Below are 20,872 nucleotides of genomic sequence, written 5' to 3'. Positions count from 1 at the left end.
AACTGCGTGGTTCTCCTAGATTCTGGCGCACATGTGGGCTTTTTGGCCATCTTGGATTTTCTAAGCCCACAGCACCAAATGTTGCAGCATGATAGCTCAAACGTGGGTCAGGACACCCAACAAAGCCCCCCCACGTGACTGCCCTTTGAATTTCAGTCGATGGGGAGTCGGGTGCACAAGGGTTTTGACCCACGCACTGGTCTGTCCGCATATTCTTCTTCCAATTCTGCAAATGGCACAGTTCAGCATCTTTTCCTTTATCCGGTACTGATCGATCGGTTCTCCTCGCCGGTCCTGATGGGAATATTGGGCGGTACCCTGGGCCCCTCGGATCGTCCTCCCAGTCTCCGGATCGTCCTCCTTGGCCAGTCTCCAGGTTTTCTTTCTCCTAGGACGACAAAGGAAAAGCGGCAATACCTATTCATAGACATTTTTCCCCCACCATTGATATAGTGGGGTGGCATTTAAATTTATAGTCAAAACATATGAACATGCACATTTCTTTTTGCATTCAAAAACGAAAACACCCACATTGAGAAACTCAGAATTTGATAGGCGATATGTAGGATATTTTAAGTTAGAACTGAATTAATCTGAGACAGTACCCTCTAGGATTCCAGAGGATTCCTCCAGTTGTTGCAGAATGTGCCTGGGATGGCAACACTTCAACTGGTTAATGTGGACCCACTTGTCTTCCCCCTCTGCCAAACCGCCTTTGGGGATGCGGATCTTGTAGGCCACAGGGGAGATCTTGTCTATAATCTCAAAGGGTCCCTTCCAGGTAGGCAAACATTTTCGCTGTTTGGCCTGGTTCCTTTGGAAAGTGTATAAATAGACCCGGTCCCCCACCTGATATTCCTTCCTGGAGGTTTTCAGGTCATAGTGGGTCTTCATACTCTCGGCTGATCTTTCTAGATTCCGCTGAGCATAGGCAAAAGCATGCTGAAGGTGTTTCCTTAAATTCTCCACATACTCATGAGTTGTGGAGGCATTTATCAACGTTTGCTCTTGGGTTCTGTAGAGCAAATGCTGAGGAAGCACCATCTTGCGTCAGGTCATCAACTCAAATGGTGACATTTTGGTTGCAGATGAAGGGGTAGATCTGATGGCCATTAGGACCAGAGGTAATCGGATATCCCAACTTGGCCCAGAATCTGCCACAAACTTTTTTAAGATGTTCACAATTGTCCGGTTGTAGCGTTCCACTGCTCCAGAAGAAGCTGCCCTGTAAGCAATGTGTAGCTTTCTCTTGACCCCCAGTATCTCCCACATCTTTGTCACCACTTCACTGGTGAAGTGGCTACCCCTGTTTGACTCAATCCTTTGAGGTAGACCAAAACGGGAAAAGATGTAGTTAATCATCAGGGCAGCTGCTGTTTCTGCCTTGCAGTTTGAGGCTGGGAGACATTCCACCCACTTGGTAAACAAGCATGTAACGGTCAACATGTACTTGTTTCCTCTAGACGAGCGAATCACAGGGTCTACAAAGTCGATTTGCAAATCTGACCATGGCAGTGTCATCCCCCTCTTTTGGAGGGGTGCACGGTGTGTGAGGGATGATGGCTGAAATTGTGCACACACAAGACACCCCTTCAAGTATTGGTCGAGGTCCTGCCCCATGTGTGGCCAGTATGCAACCTCTCTTAAGATTTCCAGTGTTGTGTGAAACCCCCTATGACCGGCGGTGGCCGCATCATGGGCGTGACTTAACATCAGGCTTCGGAATGAGGTAGGAACCACCCACTGATCGTGGCCAGCTTTGGATTTCCTTACCAGCAAACCGTCTTGGATTCGGAACATTTTTGGACATTTCATCAACACTCTTAGGTCCTCTTTCCCAATGTAATCGGTATCCGTCAGGGGAAAGTTCTCAGGGTCCTCAAGGTGCTGGTAAAATTTACCAATTATTGGATCCCCCTTCTGAGCGGTAATCAAATCAGCATCAGGAGTCTCCTTACTCCATTGTGCAATTGAAAGGTCATTGTGAGCATTTGTCTGGGATCTAGTGATAGCAGTGACCTGGATTTCCCCCAACAGGGACTCTATTTCGATTAGATCCCCTTGGATGGCCCCGGTTTTGGCCAGCTGATCAGCTAAGTCATTTCTAGTTTTGTCTGGTCCCTCTACTTTGGAATGACCCTTGATCTTTTTCCAGTAGATGGTCATCCCATTCGATGTGACCAGATCATCCATGTTTTGGATCAACTTCCCATGTTTCAAGGGTTTGTTGTTAGCACATAACATGCCTCTGGTTTTCCAATTACCAGGTGCTCCACGAACCCGTTCCGTACATAATCCGAATCTGTGATTATGACCAGTTTGTGGAGTTGATGTTGGACAGCAGTGAGGATGGCTTGATGCACAGCCATCAATTCTGCCACCTGACTACTTCGGGGACCAATTTTGTGTCCAGCGGAGGGTTCTGGGAACTCCTTCACCCATGCATTCCCTACGCCAGCCACCAGTTCTTTCTCCCCGTCGTTGTCAACATGGTAAGAGCATCCATCCACATAGACAGTGGGCATTCCCTCACACTTGTCCTCTTCAAAGACTTTGTGTGGGGAATTAAGGTATGCCTCCGTGTTGTCCTTGATTTTTAGACTTTCGTCCTCGAGACAGTTTTCTCTGGCACAATCATGCAAGTCAGCCAGACCTTGCGCGAGGGGACTATTCTTGTTTTGGCCATATCGGACCTCCACAGGAAAGCCTTGCATTGACAGAATCCAGGAAGTAATTCGGGAATTATTCACATTCCCGCCCCGGATTCTGTCACTTTGGAGATATTGCAGAGGCTGGTGTGGAGTCTCCACTATGATGTGTTCCCCCTGGATAAACGGGCGGTAATTCTTCCAATGCCCACACCGTTGCCAGGAGTGCCTTCTCACAATCGTTGAACTTTTCCTCCACAGAGGATAAAGTTTTGCTCGCATAGGAGATTACTTTATTGACCTTGTCATGCTTTTGGTATAATACTGCCGTCAAGCACATATTAGAGAACCCTGTCTCCAGGAAGAACTCCTTGTTTCTGACAGGGTAAGATAGGCAAGGCGCTTGTGAGAGGCTTCTTTTGAGCTGCCTTACTGCCTCGGATTGTTCTGGACCCCATTCCCACTTGACCCCCCCCTTCAAGAGATGAATCAGGGGTCTGGTGATCTCTGCGTAGCCCTCAATGAACTTTATGCTGTAATTAGTCAGTCCAAGGAGGCTCCTTAGTTCCCGCAGAGTTGTGGGGTCTTTCAGTTTTTGGAGGGCTTTCACTTTCTTTTCCTGGGGACAGAGACCCTGAGGAGTAATCTCATGCCCCAAGAAATTAACACGGGTTCTACACCACTGTGCTTTCTGAAAGGAAAGTTTTGCTCCGGCGGCCCTCAACTGGGTCAGAACATAACGGATCTCCGTTATGTGTTCCTCCACAGATGAACTTTTGATGAGGACATCATCTACATAAGCCAGGTTACCCCTTGCACCCAGGTCGGGCATGGCCTTGTGTAGGAAAATGTTGAATTCATTGCCAGAGTTGAGGTATCCGAAGGGAGTCCGGGTCCATGTGTACTGCTGGCCCCCAAAGGTGAAAGCCAGCTTGTATTGGTCCTCCCTACTGACAGGCACAGTCCAGTATCCATTGGTCAGGTCTATTGCAGTGAATACCTGTGACCCCTGGATCTGGGCCAGCCCTTGGTCAATGTAGGGCAGAGGCCATCGGGAAGTATGGACCCGTTTGTTGAGCTCCCTGAGGTCGGCGCAGAGTCTCCACTGGCCGTTTGGCTTCAATATTCCCAGCACCGGATTATTGAAGGTGCTGTGGACTGGACGGATTATTCCCCGGGACTCAAGGTTCTTAATTATTTCTGTAAGGGACTCCATTGATGCGAGAGGCAAGCGATATTGCTTCACAAACACAGGAGTCATGCCAGGGTCCGTGGGGATTGTTGTTGTGTGGATGTCAGTGCGACCACAGCCATATGAGTCTACCGCAAAGAGATCTTGGAAATCCAAGAAAACTTGTTTCAACTTTTGCTTTTGTTCCAGAGTCACACAGGCATCAGCTAGGTTGACTCTCTCTTCCACCATCTGCCTGAAGCCTGGAAAGACTTCTGGTTTGGCTATCTCAGCGGCCTCCTCCAGCTGGGTGGAGAAGTCCCTGGTCAGAGTGCTGATTTGGACTGGAGGCCTCAAGTGGGAAAGGCAACCTTCATGGACCTGGAAAATCACCTCATCCCTCCTGAAGTCACAAGTCACATCTTCCTTACCATAGGGGCAGGAAGTGTACACCAGGAAGTTCCCCCCATGCCGGGTAAAAATCCTGTCTGGTGTTGTATTGTCATCACTGTCACTGTCAAAACAGTCCTTGGGGATTGGTCCTAACAGTTCATTTCCTAAATCGATGGAAAAATGTCGGTCATCAAACGCCATTCCAATAATGGTGCCTGCGGCTAGAGTAATACTCTTTAAGTCGCTGTTATCCACCTCTATTAGAATGGTGTCATGTTCTATGTTGACAAATGGAGTTGGGTTTACCCCCAACCCTTACTGTTGGAGAGAAGTGTTTAGATGTATGCAAGCATCAGGGTTTTTCAAATGTAGTCCTCTTTTAGCTTTCACTTCCAGGGAGAATTGTCGGGTCTTTTCTGGGATGGTGACTTCCTCTTTGATCTGAATTTCAACTGCATAAGGTAGCAATTGAGCTGACCTAAATGCTTTATCTGCATCATCAAAGCCCATGTGATTATCCGCTAATCGGGACCAAGCTTTGAAGTTTATTAGGTCCAAATTAATGGCAAAGCGATTGAGAATGTCACTGCCTAAATAAAAGGCGGCAGTGACGTCTCGCACGACCCAACAATTGTGGACTATGCTCTTGTTGCCAATGGAGATTTTGAGCATACACCTGCTTGGCAGGAGATGTTTGGAATTGGGTGCTTCCAGGTCCATTTCCCATTTGTCTATCAGTTTGAATGTGGGAATGGCTGGATCTTTTGGGAGTTGGCGGAGCATGGCTTCGCTGATGAAGCTCTTACCATTGTTCACGCACACTCGAGCGAGAACAGAGTCCTTCCCATCATTTAACTGAACAGGGATGAACAACTGCTCTCCAATTTGCTGAATATCAGCCAGGCTCTGAGCTGATTTCACATCTTTCTGGACTATAGGAGTGGGAGTTTCTGATTGTGGATTAGTAAAGAATTTCAGGGTGTTTCCTTCCAGTGTGGAATACCACTTTAAACTGGAAGGAAGGTTGATTTTCAGAAATAGAGAGGACCCCCCATCACCAGTCTGTTGTTCTACTGCTATTACTGTCACGTCTGGAATTTGGTTGTTCTGGAAGTGAAATTCTACTTGGTCAGATTTTTGTTCAACCATGTGGCAGGTGCCGTTTAAACTAACATGGTTGACACTCTTTTTTAATATTATTGGTCGGCTAGTCTGGGTCCAGAGGACCTTGTTTACACAATCTATTAGGGGTGACAACCTTCTCAGGAGGTCATTCCCTAGTAAACAAGGGGTGCCCTCTGGAGTCACTACTATGACCGGGTGTTTCACCTTGTGTCACCCAATTTTAATGTCCAAGTCTGCAGTCCCCTCAATAGGAATTTCCTTCCCGTCAAAGTTCTGCAGTTGTCCAGGAAGAGAGGTGAGAGGAATTTGGTAATTCTCCCCCCTTCCTGCGTTTAGTTCCTCAAAGGCCCTTTTGGACAGAAGGGTAGCTTGGGATCCAGTGTCCACCAGTGCCAAAATTGTACCCTGCCCCTGTACTTGTACTGGGGCATAGTATCTTCCCTCCTTCCGCTCAAGGGGGCACAGATAATGCACATTTTTGGACAACTGGTGGGCTAACTTTCTGGTTTTGGACATTGCTAGCAAAGAGATTTGGGCAGAATTCTGTGGAGAACCTTGGGAATCTGAAAGAAAAAGTTGGCAACTGGAGATCAGAGCCATTGTGGGTTCCCCTGGTTCCGGTTCTGGGCCACCACCCCCTGCTTGGAGGCAGTCACCAGGATGGGTTTGAACCAGGGGATTTCGGTATTGTGGGTTCTGGGATGAGATGATGGGCGGCGGTAGCTCAGTCTCCATCTCTCTCCAGTCTGAATTGACATCCCTTGGGACCCATTTTTCCTTGGGAGGAGTTCCCCCATCTCTGAAGGAGAAGATCCTTTTCCCAGGATCTTCTGAGGATCCCTCTCCCTCAAATTGGAAGACCTGAACCTCCTCCACAAAGTGGGTCTGTTTGGGTCATTTGTTTCTCCTACCCTCCCCCCCCCTCTGCTCCTTGGGAGGCAGGCTTTCAGGGGTAGGAGATTTTGTTTCCGGTTCCTGGGTTTCCAGGGGATGTTTACAAGTTGGGAAGGAAGCTTCCTCCAAGGCTTTAATCCCTCCTTCCCCTAGTGCCTCCTCCCTGGGAACCGGTGTGTTATTGGGATGCTGCCCCCGTCATTGTTCTGGAGCACCAAGTCCACAGTTTGGGGCATTCTGCGGTGGCATGCTCATCTGAGGGTTCTGTTGAGCCCTCAGTATGTGACCCAGATCCCGTGCCATATTTTGGACCTGGCGCTCTAACTGGGAAACCCGCTCAGGCTGATACAGGGCTCTATTTTCTCCCCTGGGCTGATCCCGGGAAGGGCAGCTATCCCTTCTCTGGTAGTACCCCTGGTTGGGAAGATTTTGGTACCCCTCCACCCTTGGCCTCCCCTCTCCCGGATTAGGTTGTCTGGGCTCAGGGAATTGGGGAAAGAAGGATGGATGATTTTGGGGCTGGAAATTGGGTGGATACCTGGGGAAAAAGTTCTGCCAAGGATTTGGAGAATTTCTGCCCTCCTGGGGGAAGTTAGGAGGGAAGTTCCCCGGGTCAGGTGCTTGGCTGGATCCCCCCCCTTGGGCTGGAGGTGTCCACACATAACCCAGGATTGGTCGGTTTCCCTTGTAGCCGGGACTTACATAGTCAGGGGAGCATTTGTGGGACTACCTCCTCGACTCCCTGTCTGTGACTGGCCCGAGGGCCTTCTGGGCTGTGAATTATTAGGTGCAGGTAGGTTTTTAGGCCCCCCCATCTCCAAATCCAAAACGGCGGTGACCTTTACCTCTGCCACCTTGGCAGCAGCAGGGGTGCTGTTGGTTTTGGGATTTTTCTGGGTATTGCTTTTATTTTCTTTGGGCTTCTGCACCTCATAGATCCGGGTAGCCTGTTCAATGACCCAGTCTAAAGATCTTTTCTCATGAAAATCTCTCACGAGCTGGGTCATTATATATTTGGGCAAGGCATGAAAAAATGTATTGACAAATTCTCTGCTGTCTGTGCGCACCCTTCTGGTGGTCTGCGCAAAGGCACGTTTCAGTTCTTGCACGAATTCTTGTGCGGCCTGATCCTCCCCACATTGCAAATTGTAGGCTGCCTTGCGAGCCTCTTGGGGATTTCTGTGCACAGAAAAATGTTTCAGGATGGCCGCCCTATAGGTGGTCCACCTTGAATGATTTTGGTCTTCCAGCCCCGCAAAGAAACTGGAGTACTCTGGGGAGAATGTCCACTTTACATACTGAATACAGCTTTGGCTGTCCTTCAAATGAAAGGTCTCCATCATTTGCTCGTAGAGCTCCAAGTGTTCCCAAACAGAGTACTTGGCGTTCTTATGATAAGGCGTGATGACACTCCTGATTGCCTTAATCTGTTTCAATGAGTCCTTAAGCAAGGCCCTTTTTGCCTTATTGGCCTTTTTGGTTCGGGTAACCCTGGTCCATTCATCCTCTGACTCAGAGGCACTGCTCCCAGAGGTTCCTATCTGATCTTCCAAGTTTTCCCGGATTCTGCGAGCCTGGGAGTGGCTGGCAGAATGTGGGGACCTGGTCTCCTGTGTCCTGTACCACTCAGAGGAGTCTTCAGATCCCTCCTCGCTGCCAGGATTTGATGGGTACCCCCCCACTGACCTAACTGGGCAGAGGTTTTCAGGATGCCCTTAATGGGCCTACTCTCCTGGGGTTCGCCGCTAAATTGCACTGTGCTTGGGTGCCCATACCCAGATGCCCGCCCCTCCATACCTGGGTGGTACTGGCCTATGAGCCCCATGCTTCTGGCTGGATAGTAATCTGCCATCCCTGTGGCCCGGTGCTCATGTGCGCCAGGGGACATGGGGGTGGCAGAGTCCAGGGACTGAGAGAGATAAAGGCCTCTGGTACTAGGGCTCCTGAGGTTATGCTCAGGAGTTTCCCTTTCCCAGCGAACCTGGTCTCTATCTGCCTCTGCTCCCTGTTGCAATGCAAGAGCCTGCACTTTCAGTTCCTCAGTTAAGGCCTTACTAGACTCTATCAGTCGCACCTGCATCGCTACCTGTTGTTGGAGCCTATCATTGTGCTGACAGAGAGCCTTATATTCTCTCTGTGCCTCCTGATTGGTCCTGGAGTACTGGGCCAGTCTCTGCTGCAGGAGGGTTACTTCCTGAGATGTGTCCCTATTGGCCTGCTCCTTTCCTGCCAGAGCATCCTCCACCCTCCTGGTGTGCTCTAACATGTTCTGGTGTTCTTTTTGGAGGTCACCCAGTCCCTGGAGGGCCAGGTGATCTTCTTCCATTTTCCTTTTTAAGTGGCAGACTTCCTGGCCTAAGGTGTCCCTTTCCTGACCAAGAGCTTGAATTTGTGACGCCAGGTCATCCCTTTGCCTTTGGAAGGCACCAGCTTTCTGGCGCTCCTGATCAAACTCTGCCTTGGTATCCAGGTCTTTCAGGATCAGTTTATTGCTCTCCTCTTTCTCTCTGTCTAGTTGGATTTGCAGGGTGGCTACCTGCTCTGTGCATGCCCTGTTGAAATTGATCTGTTGCTCCAGCTTTTTCTGGCTCTGCAGTAGGGAGTCCAAACTGTCTTGGCGTTCCTTCTGCAAAGCCAGAATTCTGGTATCCTGGTCAGCCTTTTCCTGTTGCAGGATATCCATATCCTTCTTTATTTTAATGATGTGCTGTCTACTCTCATTTTCGGACTCCTGGCTTCTGTGCAGCCTCTGCTCAGAAGAGTCCAGGTCAGATTGGGCCTTCCGTAATGCCAGCAGTTGCCTACTCGCCAGATCTTGGCCTTCAGCACATTTGTCCTGCATGACTCCCACATGTAAATATAAATATGCCGCTACCCTGGCAATCTTGTGGTGCTCATCCTTGGCCTTAGGGGCCATATATAGTTCACTCAGGGCCACATGTAGGGGACCCTGATCTCCCCATGTATCTGACCCTGTTTCAGTGATCTGGGGTGCGATTGCCTGCAACCAGACCGTCTGGTCCTGATGAGTCCACTCACCTCTCACAAATAGCTTATGTAAAAAGTGCTCTCTGGCTATTTTCATATCTACCAAGGTCGTCATTCTGGAATTTGAGTTCCTTCCTGACTTACAGAAGTTTGTATTTTATTTTTGCAAAACAGACCTTTTCCTTAGAGCGTTCCTTTCAGGAGTGCTTTACAGAGTAACACAGCGTGGTGATCTGACCGGATATGTGTATCTGGTCAGCTGGCAGGCTGTATTAATCTGCACAAGTGATAGATCTAACCCAAACGTCCGGCTCGAGCCCCCAATTTGTAAGAGGATTCAATTCAACACTACAGCTAAGTCAATGCCTAGTCTGGGATACTGAATGGAAACCCTTATTGATATATCTTTACATCCAGTTCATGAGTTCTGGATGACTACCCCTATATAACACCCCTCTCTTGGAATCCCCCTGACCCCACTGAGCCAAGAAGTAGTTCTGTTTTGCAAGTTTAAAAGGTTTATTTGATAATTTAAACAATATATATATATATATATATATATATATATATATATATATATATATATATATATATATATATATATCACACTTTATAATAAATTAATAATTGAATATCACACTTAATCTGAGCAGTAATCAATAATGGATAGTCTGGCAATAGCACACTTCTTTATAATCAATGATGAGTGGTTATAGGATGGATACGATAGCAACAATACTTTTATGGTTTCAATGGATGCAATGTGGAATGAAATGCAGTACAGAAAATAACTTGATAGGATTTCAGCAAAAGACAATGTAATCACTTTCTTGGACAATTCACCCCCCCCCCCCCTTTATGCAATGTAAGGAGATGAATAGAATGGGACTCAGTTCTTAGGAATGCAATCAAATAGAGTTCAGTTCAATTCCCCCCCAGCAGCTCATACAACAGATAGGAGTTTTGAAACACAGACCCAAGTGCTTTGAATATGGTGACAATGCAGTGAGAAATATGCTGAAAATGCTTTTAATCCCCTTCAGGAGGTTCAGGGTGAGTGGTATCTAGTTAATATTAGTCCAGGCTCACTCTAGCAATGATTCAGGGATGGTTCTTAAGAGGCAAACGAAATTTAGTAGTTCAGGCAAAAGCAGCTATCTTTTTATAAGTAAAGAAATCGGGCCAAATCGCAAATCGCGGCAAAATTCGCGGGTGCGAGAATCGTGATTACAGAGAAAGTATAGGAGGAAGTCGGTTCTAGGCTCGTTGAAAGGCTGAGATTCTAAGCTTTCAGAGGAAAGTTAAACCAAGTTGCTAGCCCAAACGGTTCCAGAGATACGGACGATTAAATAAAGGTAGTTTTTCGGATTTGAAATTTTAAAAGTTCAAAGCGACAGGTTACAGCTTGCAGCTAGAAAATGACAGGTGACAGTTAGGAGGCAGTTCTTGTTAGATTAAAATAGTTTGGATTAGATGATTTTAACTAAGAGATTGGTTCTGCAAAGTTCTGCTAGGTACTCACAATATATTTTTGAATTAGGCCTCTCCACGGATCTGGTCAGGTTTTGGACTGAACTCCGGTTCTGGTCTCGGCACTTCACAGTGATCTGGGTCAGCTCTCTGGTTCTGCTAACAGCGGTCTGGGTCACTCTGGATCTCTGGCCTCTGGTTCTGGATACTGCTCTGCTTTCTCTGGGTACAGTACTGCTTCTGGATCTTTCTGCACAGCTTTCTCTGGATCCAGCACTGATCTGCACTGCTCCTGGATGCTGCTACCACTGTTAGGTTTGCTGGATGCTGAGGCCTACTGAGAAGAGTTCTCAGTTTGTGGGTTTAGGCCCTTGCTTTGAGTTCTGAATCAAGTTCTTTGGAGTTTTAAAGTCTAAGTGTTGAATCTAGTATCTTCTGGATGTTGTGTAGTCCGGCAGAGCGCGTTGCAGCAAATGGAATTGAATGTCCTCTCTAGCTTCCAGTGGCTCTTTTTATGTCTTTTGAAAGTGGGTGTGTGTGCAGCATCACTAGGCAGCCCCTCTTTCAACTTGTCATTGGCCCAATTCTCCCCTCTCCCATGATTGGGGAAGGAACTGTGAGTCAGAGTGATGCTGTAGGTTTTATGGGTCAGAGGATCCTCCCCTGGTCAGTTTGCCCACAAATCTATATTTGATCAAAATACACATTTCTCAAATACATAGTGGTTTGTCATTGCATGTACATATTACCTATCACATGAGGTAGTCTCTGTCCCAAATCTGCTCTTCCTGAGGGCTTGCATTCAGAAACGGCAACATTTTCGATTTTAGTGGGTTATGCAAACTTGGTTCTTCATTACAAATTATACACATATATACGGCCTGTCCATACATACTCCAGTAAATTCCCATGTCTCTAGCTTAAACACAGAGTCTGTGGTGTCAATAAATAGCGGGGTTTTGCCCCAGAACATCACACAAATTCCCAATGCGTCTTAAAACATGCACAGAAAAATCACAAGAATTATGGTATCATTTAAATAATTTTGACAAGTCCGCACCATGAGTTATACATCTTTCTTAGAATCATATTCTGGCCAACAGGGGTGTGTCTTTTCAGGTCACATGGTGTAGAAACCAGTTTATCCAGTTTCTGCCAAGCTCAGAGATCCTGCCCCTCCCAGCTTCTGCCAAGAGGAAGCTATTTTACGGCCACCCTAATAAACCATCTGCCTGGGCCCAGGACAGGCCTTTGTTCAACTCCCTGTAGCTGCTCCACCCCTAATCTAATCAGAGAGGTGACAACTCCTTTTGGCAAGGGGAAGAGTGGCTGAGCAGGTTTTAACTCCTGTGGGGGTAGATGTCAGGCAGAATTCAGTTTCATTAAGCCATGTTTCAGATAAAATGTCACTTTTTGTTCCCCAGTTTAAGTCAAGACAATTTTTACATATGCAGCTAGAATGCTGATTCTAAGTTCAAAACTATGACATTTCAACAGTGACAAACTATGTGACACTCAAAAGTAGGTCACTCAGTTAATTTAAACATTTTCGAATTTTTTGTAGTTTTAAATCCAGTTTCAGTTAGGCTGCTGCAGACCTGCAGAGCTTAGTCAGTCTTGTTATGAACATTGTTTTGGGGCTCTTCAACTTCCCAGATTTAGTATGCACACATACTTCATTCTGCCAGATGTCCGCTGGTTTTCAGGGAGATTTTTGGATGTGTTGCAATGTTTGAAAATAGGCATTTTGAGCTGGCATTCAGGGAAACAAAAGGTGATTTTAAAGTGCGGTTTTTCCTTTGGCACACATTTCACTCATGGCACCCCGGCCCATCCTGCTCGCACTGGTGGTTGGCAAGTTAGGCAACCATTTTAGTGTGCACAAACTGCGTGGTTCTCCTAGATTCTGGCGCACATGTGGGCTTTTTGGCCATCTTGGATTTTCTAAGCCCACAGCACCAAATGTTGCAGCATGATAGCTCAAACGTGGGTCAGGACACCCAACAGCCCATGTGGCATGTCTTCCATGGATGTGCATCAGGTTGCAGTTGGGTCACGTTGACTTTCCCCTAGGGTCATGTGATTCATCTTGGCATGTGTCAGTGCTCTGGCCACATTGTGCTGGGTTTACATGTGGATGAGTAATGGAAGTGTTTCTCATCGTGCCTGGGTTGTTTTTTTCTGTTTGGATGTGCATTGCATGTCCGTGTGTGGCTATGGATGTTGCTGATTATTCCATGGACATGTCATGTTCCTGCAAATGTTGTTGATGCCACACTGGCTTAGGTGCAGTACATTGATGTTGCTGTTCTGTGTCTCCTTTACCACAGTTGTTGCAGATGATGAAGAGGGAGGAAGCAGTGCTTTGGTGCATGGAAGCAGGGATCATTCCACCAGACATAGGTGCTGGACCTAGCCACTTCCCTGTGACAGCACATCTTTGGGAAGCGATGTGGCTGAGGTGGCATCTGTACCTTCAGGCGTGGCTGCTTGTGGTATGTCCAAGGAGGTGGAGGTTGCAGGGGACTCCTCAGCAGCAATGGGACTGGGTGATACATCACAGGGGCCCTCCATGAGAGAAGATACCTTGGAGTCATCCAGGTTGATGGAGGGGAGGCTGAGGAGGTGACCGTTGCAGCCCTTCCCATGGGGTCAGATGGCGGTGTTGAGGTGGGAGTGCATGCTGCTATCCTGTGCCAGGGGTATGAGCCTGTGCAGGTTACTGTGGTGGTGTCTGTGCAAAATGCTGTCTCTGCACCATACGATGCAGCACTGTGCACCTGCCGCGATGCCTTCACCCAGACCAGCATCCCATTGCCATCTGATGTGTCCATCCGGGATCAGGTGCTGCCCCTGCTGGCCGGGCTTAGGTGGTGGGCTGCAGTCATTTGTGAAGATGGCAGGCTACTCAATGTCTGCTTGCTCATCATCACAATGAGCTGTACCGTTTTGTGGCCTTGCTGGCAGCAGGCCTGTTCCCTGCTGGGCTCCATGGTCTGTTGACTGCTGCGACCACCTCCTTGGCTTACTCCTCTTTGCACCAGTCATCCTCCAGGGTGCCTTCCGGGCCACATACCAGCAGGGTCCCCTGTGCACGAGTCCCACCCACATTGCCCCGTTTGGTGGATATTACATCCCCGCCGGTGGTGTGAGTCACATGTACAGCAGCTGAGGTAGTAACCATGCCTACCCAGGCACAGATGGGCACAAGCAATGGAGGAATAGCAGGCACCATGGAGCAGTGCAGGTGCTGTATGCCCCGACGATCATCATCAGGTCAGAGGGCACACCAATTGAGCATGCGCTGGGCACTGCGGTAGCAGGTGGCAACAACGAGAAGGCATTACGTTGCAGGGCAGATAACCTCAAGGAGGCAGGTGGAAAGTGTGAGGCAGGAGGAACAAGAGGAAATGAGGCACTCAATGTCTTCCATGTTCAGGGGATATGAACGGTAGATTGTGGCAGAGAGGCAGCAGGCATGGGAAGCTGGAGTCGTGATGGCCAGGGCTGAGGTTGCGCTGCATTGGGCAAGGATGCGGACTGCCATCCTAGAGGTCAATTTCAGAGCGGCGCGGGAGGCTGACGCACAGATGCTCTCCAACCTGCAAGCCCTCCAAGGAACACCTGATGGAGGAGGACGTGGTATTGGACTCAGCCCAGGTAGAAAGCTCGAGTGAGATTGGAGAGGAGGACTAGTCTGCTGCCTTTATATATAGTTATTTCGGTGTAGGTTTACTTTTTTATTTATTATTTGCACCAGATTTGCAGATTTACCTTCCCTGTTTTTCTGCTATGCAGGTATTCAGGCATAGGGTTGTTTTGTAATTTCATATTTTCACCCGGACTGCTTGGAACTTCATTCCCCGTTTTACTTGTACATATTCTTACTCAATACATCTTTTATTTTGTTCCATCCCACGCTTCATGCAGTTCATTTTTGTTTCTGGAACTTTTCAGCCAGTGCATCTCTCCATTGCAAGTCATGTGTCTTGTGGCGTGCCTTTGTGTGTGTAGTTGTGGCTGGAATGGTTGCGGTTGGAAGGATGCACATGTGCCTCACATGTTGGGGTGTGTCCATCAGATGATTGGGTCTGCACTGTATGTTTTCATTTGCATTTACATGTGCAATATCACTGAGTGTTTGACATCAGTTTGGTTGGGGTGGAGGGAGGTGGGCCATGGTCATGTTACTTACACATTTGTTTTGTCATTGCTGTGTTAAACCCTTGTCATGCGGACACACCCACCAGCATGTGCAGTCACCCACTGCCTGCACTCAGGTCTCACTCCACCTCTGCAACTAGAATGTATTTGCGATCCATGTTTGCTCTTCCTGTGCGGCAGCACACATTTCCTGTCTCATTGAGTCATACACTCTCTGACTGCCCTCACATCATACCATGGGACTGTCATATTGTGTTCCCTGAAAGGGACTTTGACACCACTTCCACCCAGATCACTTGTGCTCAGACTGTGATGCGCCTCGTCATTATTTGTGGATCTGGCCGATGTATGAATATGCTTACTTCTGTCCTTGGCACACATTCAATTGGTGTGCTTTGATGCCTTTGCAATGACCCATGGCCATCAGTCACAACCCACTTTGCATTGTATTCACTTGTCACATGATGATTGGGTGGCCACAGTGTTGTTGATGCAATGTAGTGCTGTCTGCCTGGGAGGCTTCATATTCCAATCTGCCAGGGAGTGACAGCGAATGCTCCAGTCCCGGATTGGTCTTCAGTGCTTCCTTTTGATCATGTTGGTGGTGGAAATGTTGGTGGTGTGCTTCATGGTGGAGGTAGACCACAGAGGTTAAGGTGACTTGCAGCCATACATTGAACTGCATGTGTGGGAGATTGTTAGAGGGCTACCTGAGATAGAGTTGGAGGTGAAGGGGACTGGTGTGTGGTGTCTGGACTTGAGAGGGCTGCATGGCGTGGTGTCAGAGGTGAAGGGGGCTGCCTGGGGTAGTGTTGGAGGTGAAGGGTGATGGTGGGTGGTGTCAGGACTTCAGGGGGTTGCCTGGGGTTGTGTCGGAGGTGAGGAGGCTGCCTAGGGTAGTGGCAGACGTGAAGGGGGCTGGTGGGTGGTTTCCATACTCGGGGGCTGCCTGGGGTAGTATCGGAAGTGAAGGTGGCTGACTGGGCTAGTGTTGGAGGGGAAGGGGGCTATTGGGTGGTGTCTGGATTTGAGGGGGCTGACTGGGGTGGTGTCTGAGGTGAAGGTGGCTGACTGGGGTAGTGTTGGAGGGGAAGGGGGCTGGTGGGTGGTGTCTGGACTTGAGGGGGCTGCCTGGGTGGTGTTGGAGGTGAAGAGGCCTGCCTGGCGTAGTGGCAGAGGTTATGGGGGCTGGTGGGTGGTTTCTGTACTTGAGGGGGCTGCCGGGGGTGCTGTTTGAGGGGAAGGGGGCTGGTGGGGTGGTGTCTGGACTTGAGGGGGCTGCAGGGGCTGGTGTAAGAGGTGAAGGGGGCTGGTGGGTGGTGTGTGTATTTGAGGGGGCTGCCTGGGTGGTGTTGGAGCTAAAGGGGGCAGATGGGTGGTGTCTGGACTTGAGGGGCTGCCTGGGGTGGTTTTGGAGGTGAAGGGGGCTGCCAGGGGTAGTGTCAGAGGCAAAGAGGGCTGATTTGTGGTGTCTGGACTTGAGGGGGTTGCCTGGGGTGATGTCCTAGGTGAAGGGTGCTGGTGGGTGGTGTCAGGGCTTGATGGGGCTGCCCGGGGTGGTGTCAGAGGTGAAGGGGGCTGCCTGGGGTAGTATCTCAGGTGAAGGGAGCTGGTGAGTGGTTTCTACACTTGAGGCGGCTGCCTGGTGTGGTTTCGGAGGTGAAGGGGCCTGCCTGAAGTGGTGTTGGAGGTGAATGGGGTTTGTAGGTGGTGTCTGGACTTGACAGGGCTGCCTGGGGTGGTGTCAGAGGTGAAGGGGGCTGCCTGTGGTAGTGTCTCAGGTGAAGGCGGCAGGTGGGTGGTATCTGGATTTGAGGGGGCTGCCTGGTGTGGTTTCAGAGATGAACGGGGCTGCCTGGGGTAGTGTCTCAGCTGAAGGGGGCTGGTGGGTGGTGTCTGGACTAAAGTGGGCTGCTTGTGGTGGTGTTGGAGGTAAAGGGGACTGCCTGGGGAAGTGTCGGAGATGAAGGGGGCTGTTGGGTTGTGTCTGGACTTGAGGAGGCTGCCTGGGGTGGTGTGACTGGTGAGGGGGCTGCCTGGGGTTTTGTCTGAGGTGAAGGGGGCTTGTGGATGGTGTCTGGACTTGAGGGGGCTGCCTGGGGTGTTGCTGGATGTGAAGGGGCTGCCTGGGGTAGTGTCAGAGATGAAGGGGGCGGGTGGGTGGTGTCTGGACTTGAGGGGGCTGCCTGGGGTGGTGTCAGAGGTGAAGAGGCCTGCCTGGGGTAGCGTCAGAAGTGAAGAGGGCTTGTTGGTGGGGTCTGGGCTTGAGGGGGTTGCCTGGGGTGGTGTTGGAGGTGAAGGGGGCTGCCTGGAGTAGTGTCAGAGGTGAAGGAGGCTGGTGGGTGGTGTCTGGACTTGAGGGTGCTGCCTGGGGTGATGTTGGAGATGAAGGGTGTTGCCTGGGGTAGTGTAGGTGGTGAAGGGGGCTGGAGGGTGGTGTTTGGACTTGAGGGGGCAGCCTGGTTGAGTGTCGGAGGTGAAGGGGGCTGGTGGGTGGTGTCTGGATCTGGGGAGGCTGCCTGGGGTGGTGTCAGAGGTGAAGGGGGCTGGTGGGTGGTGTCTGGACTTGAGGGGGCTGCCTGGGGTAGTGTCTGAGATGAAAGGGCCTGCCTGGGTAGTGTCAGAGGTGAAGGTGGCTGATGGGCGGTGTATGGACTTGAGGGGGCTGCCTAGGCTAGTGTCAGAGGTGAAGGGGCTGCCTGGTGTATTGTTGGAGGTGAAAGGGCTGGTGTGTGGTGTCTGGGATTGAGAGGGCTGTCTGGGGGAGTGTCGGGGGGGAAGGAGGCTGGTGGGTGCCTGGACATGAGGGGCTGCCTGGGGAGGTGTCAGAGGTGAAGGGGACTGCCTAGGGTAGTGGCGGAGATAAAGGGGGCTGGTGGGTGGTGTCTGGACTTGAGGGGCCTGCCTGGGCTGGTGTTGGAGGTGAAGGGGGCTGTCTAGGGTAGTGGCGGAGGTGAAGGGGCAGGTGGGTGATGTCTGGACTTGAGGGTGCTGCCTGGGGTGTTGTTGGAGGTGAAGGGAGCTGGCTGGGATAGTGTCGGAGTTGAAGGGGGCTGGTGGGTGGTGTCTAGACTTGAGGGGTTGATGTGCAATAGGAGTATATGCCTGCAGATTGGGAGCCTAGGGTGGAGGGGCTATTTACTTGCCGTTTCGTGAGGGGGTCCTTAACATGCAAGGGAGTCTGTGTGTTCTCGTTGGGGTTGTCGCATTAGATTGTGAGAGAGCCTGCGCGTTTTCGTTGGGGGTGTGGTCTCGCCTTGCAAGGAGGCTCTCATGTTTCCGCAGGCGTGCCGCCTTAATTTATGAGGGAGCCCATGCATTTTCGTTGGGGGCTGCCTTAGATTACAAGGAAGCCTGCACGTTTTCATTGGGGGGTTTGGCCTCGACTTACGAGGTGGTTCTTGTGTTTTTGCAGGGGTGCTGCATGCTTATGAGGTGGCCCGCATATTTTCGCTGTGGTGATAGATGGTGGCTCATGGGTGGATGCAGAGGTTTACGCTTGCATTGGGGTATGGCTTGGGATTAGGTTTGCGTGGGAGCATATTGTGGGCATTCCTCGCGAGCTTCATTCCCTTTGCATGTCTTCTGGAATTGCGCGTTCGGATCCATGAATACGCAGAGCGAGCAGATTTACTTAATCACGCATTCTCCTTCTCTGCACGTGGCCCTTGCACAATTTCTGTGCAAATTTCCGTGAATCGAACCCTTAGGTTGGCTCGAACTGTTTATGGACCTTTGAGTGACCCGTGACTTTGTAGCAAACTTGAATCAAACTGGCCTTTTCTACATAATGCTCATGCTATCAACTCACTTCACTTTGCTGGATCTTCCCTATTTTTGCTTTCACATTTCAAAATGAATTCCTGTACTTTTATGCTCTGCCACAAAATTTGAAGTTAGGAATTTAAGAATTAGGATAAAATAGCCCAGAATTTCTCTAAAATTAATCATATTTTGGCAGTTTCGAGTAGACAATATGAAGCCTACTGTGTCTTCTCAATCAGTGCATATTACATCTGAATTTGAAGTCTGTAGTTATTTTGTTCATTGCGTGTTTCCACTCAGTAGGAAAAAAGTGAACAATTGTTTGAACAGAAACATAATTAAAACCTCCATACAAGTAGGTATAGTTTAAATTAAATGTAAAATCGAATGTACATTCTGGTGGCAGTGATACATTACAAGCTAATGGTCTCTGTACTTATTTTCTGTCACCCGTTGACAGAAACAAGTACAATAAATATCAGTAAAATACCTCACAAGCACTGAATCCATCCTTAAAGGCATGCATTCATGGAAATACAAGTTGCTGCCAACCCCCGAGAGTGCCACACTCACGTCTCCATTAAACTGATGTATGCTCAGTACGTTCATGTCATTTCAGATAAATATGTTGATTTAGGACTCGTGAGGCACTTTAAACTATCTATTTACGTTGATTGGCTAATGAAGTAAATAGCTCCCATATGGCTTCGTTTTCCACCTACTTTAAATAAAGTACATATTTCCTACATGGCGATAGGGAACTCTTTGAAAATAGTGATTTCCGAGTTTAATCGGTTTTGAAATGTATTTCTTGTAACTGTAGAGAAAAAGAAAAAAAAAAAACCTCCAAGATTCCTATTTGAAGAAACCAAATTTACACATATGCAGAAAGTTGTACAATATCGACAACTCTAGAACATGCTTTCTGCCACTGTGGCTGTCTCATCATCACCTTCCAAATGTTTGTGTAGAAACATGAACGCGCTCACAAATAATCAATTTCCGGTTCCTGTGGAGTCTAGAAGTGTGATGATAAATAATGCCCTGGTAACTGCCACCGTTTATGCTGCGTGGAATTTTTAACATGTTTGACAGTTGGAGAGCGGAGCAGACTTAAAATGTCTGCCTGCTTCTCTGCCTGCAAAGTACACTTCATTTTCCATTCGCATGCGTACTTATGCTGGCGGAAAAGCAATGGGTTCCTATTTAATCCGCCTAAAATTGCCACCTGATAAAAGGAGGCACGCTCTAAAGGAATCCATTGCAAACGCCTCTGTCAGTAATTCATTATTGAAATGTCGGGAAGTGTGAAATGGGAAATGAGTTTCATAGTTGCAGGTGTATGAGCACCGGATGAAGATGCTAGACCAAAGGGAGTTGTACATAATTATAATTATACTTATGTATGATGTTTGCGGTATTTACATTCATTTCTTAGCTGCAGGTCTGATAGATAACCCTGAGCTGAAGGCCCTAATAAAAATGGAATGGTGCACGAGGAAGAATACAGCATTAATTGGTTATGGGAGACTGTTCATTGTAGACAGATTATTTTAAGGAAATAACACAACAAATGGTTAGCATTTAGAAGTGCATCTGCATGAATACAGGTTAAATAACAGAGGTCGTAGACCTGCCTTCAGAAACAGAAATGTCAAGATCCTCGAGGTACCTTTCTGAAGTTATATTCTAAGCCAGCCCAAGTGTTTGCAGGGTGACAGCTTGAGAAAAGAACATCTCTGCAATAGAGGCATCTTTGGGCAGGAAAGTCTGCATGGAGTTGGCACGACATGGAGGGGAAAAGACACAAGGGGAGGTTGTAGCAGGGAAGGGACTTTGGAGAAATGAAGCTTTCCTCTTCTGATCCTGAAGACCCAAGGATGCTGGCAGAAGTTCCTTGCTGGTGCATTTGCAAGAGCAATCATGATTTAGTAGTGGGAAAACACTGGGCAGTCTGTGTGTAGAGCAGGTGCTGGCTATGGAATGGATAACATCTTTCATGAATTATGGACATTTTGGGTTTCCTTGAAAACTATCTACAAGCAACGTGACCCCCAATGCCCTTTGTTCTTTTTACGCCCTCTGCTGTATTTGGTATTTCACTTTTCTCCCTTTTGGCATATAATCTCCGAAGAATAATTTAGCATTTCAAATGATGTGCTGTCGTTTTAAGGCTCATTCATGTTGTGGGGCCTTTTATCCCCTAGCTCTACGACCTCCTTCAGGTTGATGTATAGTCGGGCAACTGCGAGAA

The sequence above is a fragment of the Ambystoma mexicanum genome, chromosome 3p, assembly GCF_040938575.1.
Source record: "Ambystoma mexicanum isolate Mex_15411 chromosome 3p, UKY_AmexF1_1, whole genome shotgun sequence".
NCBI classification, from domain to species: domain Eukaryota; kingdom Metazoa; phylum Chordata; class Amphibia; order Caudata; family Ambystomatidae; genus Ambystoma; species Ambystoma mexicanum.
This window is presented reverse-complemented; position numbering follows the sequence as displayed.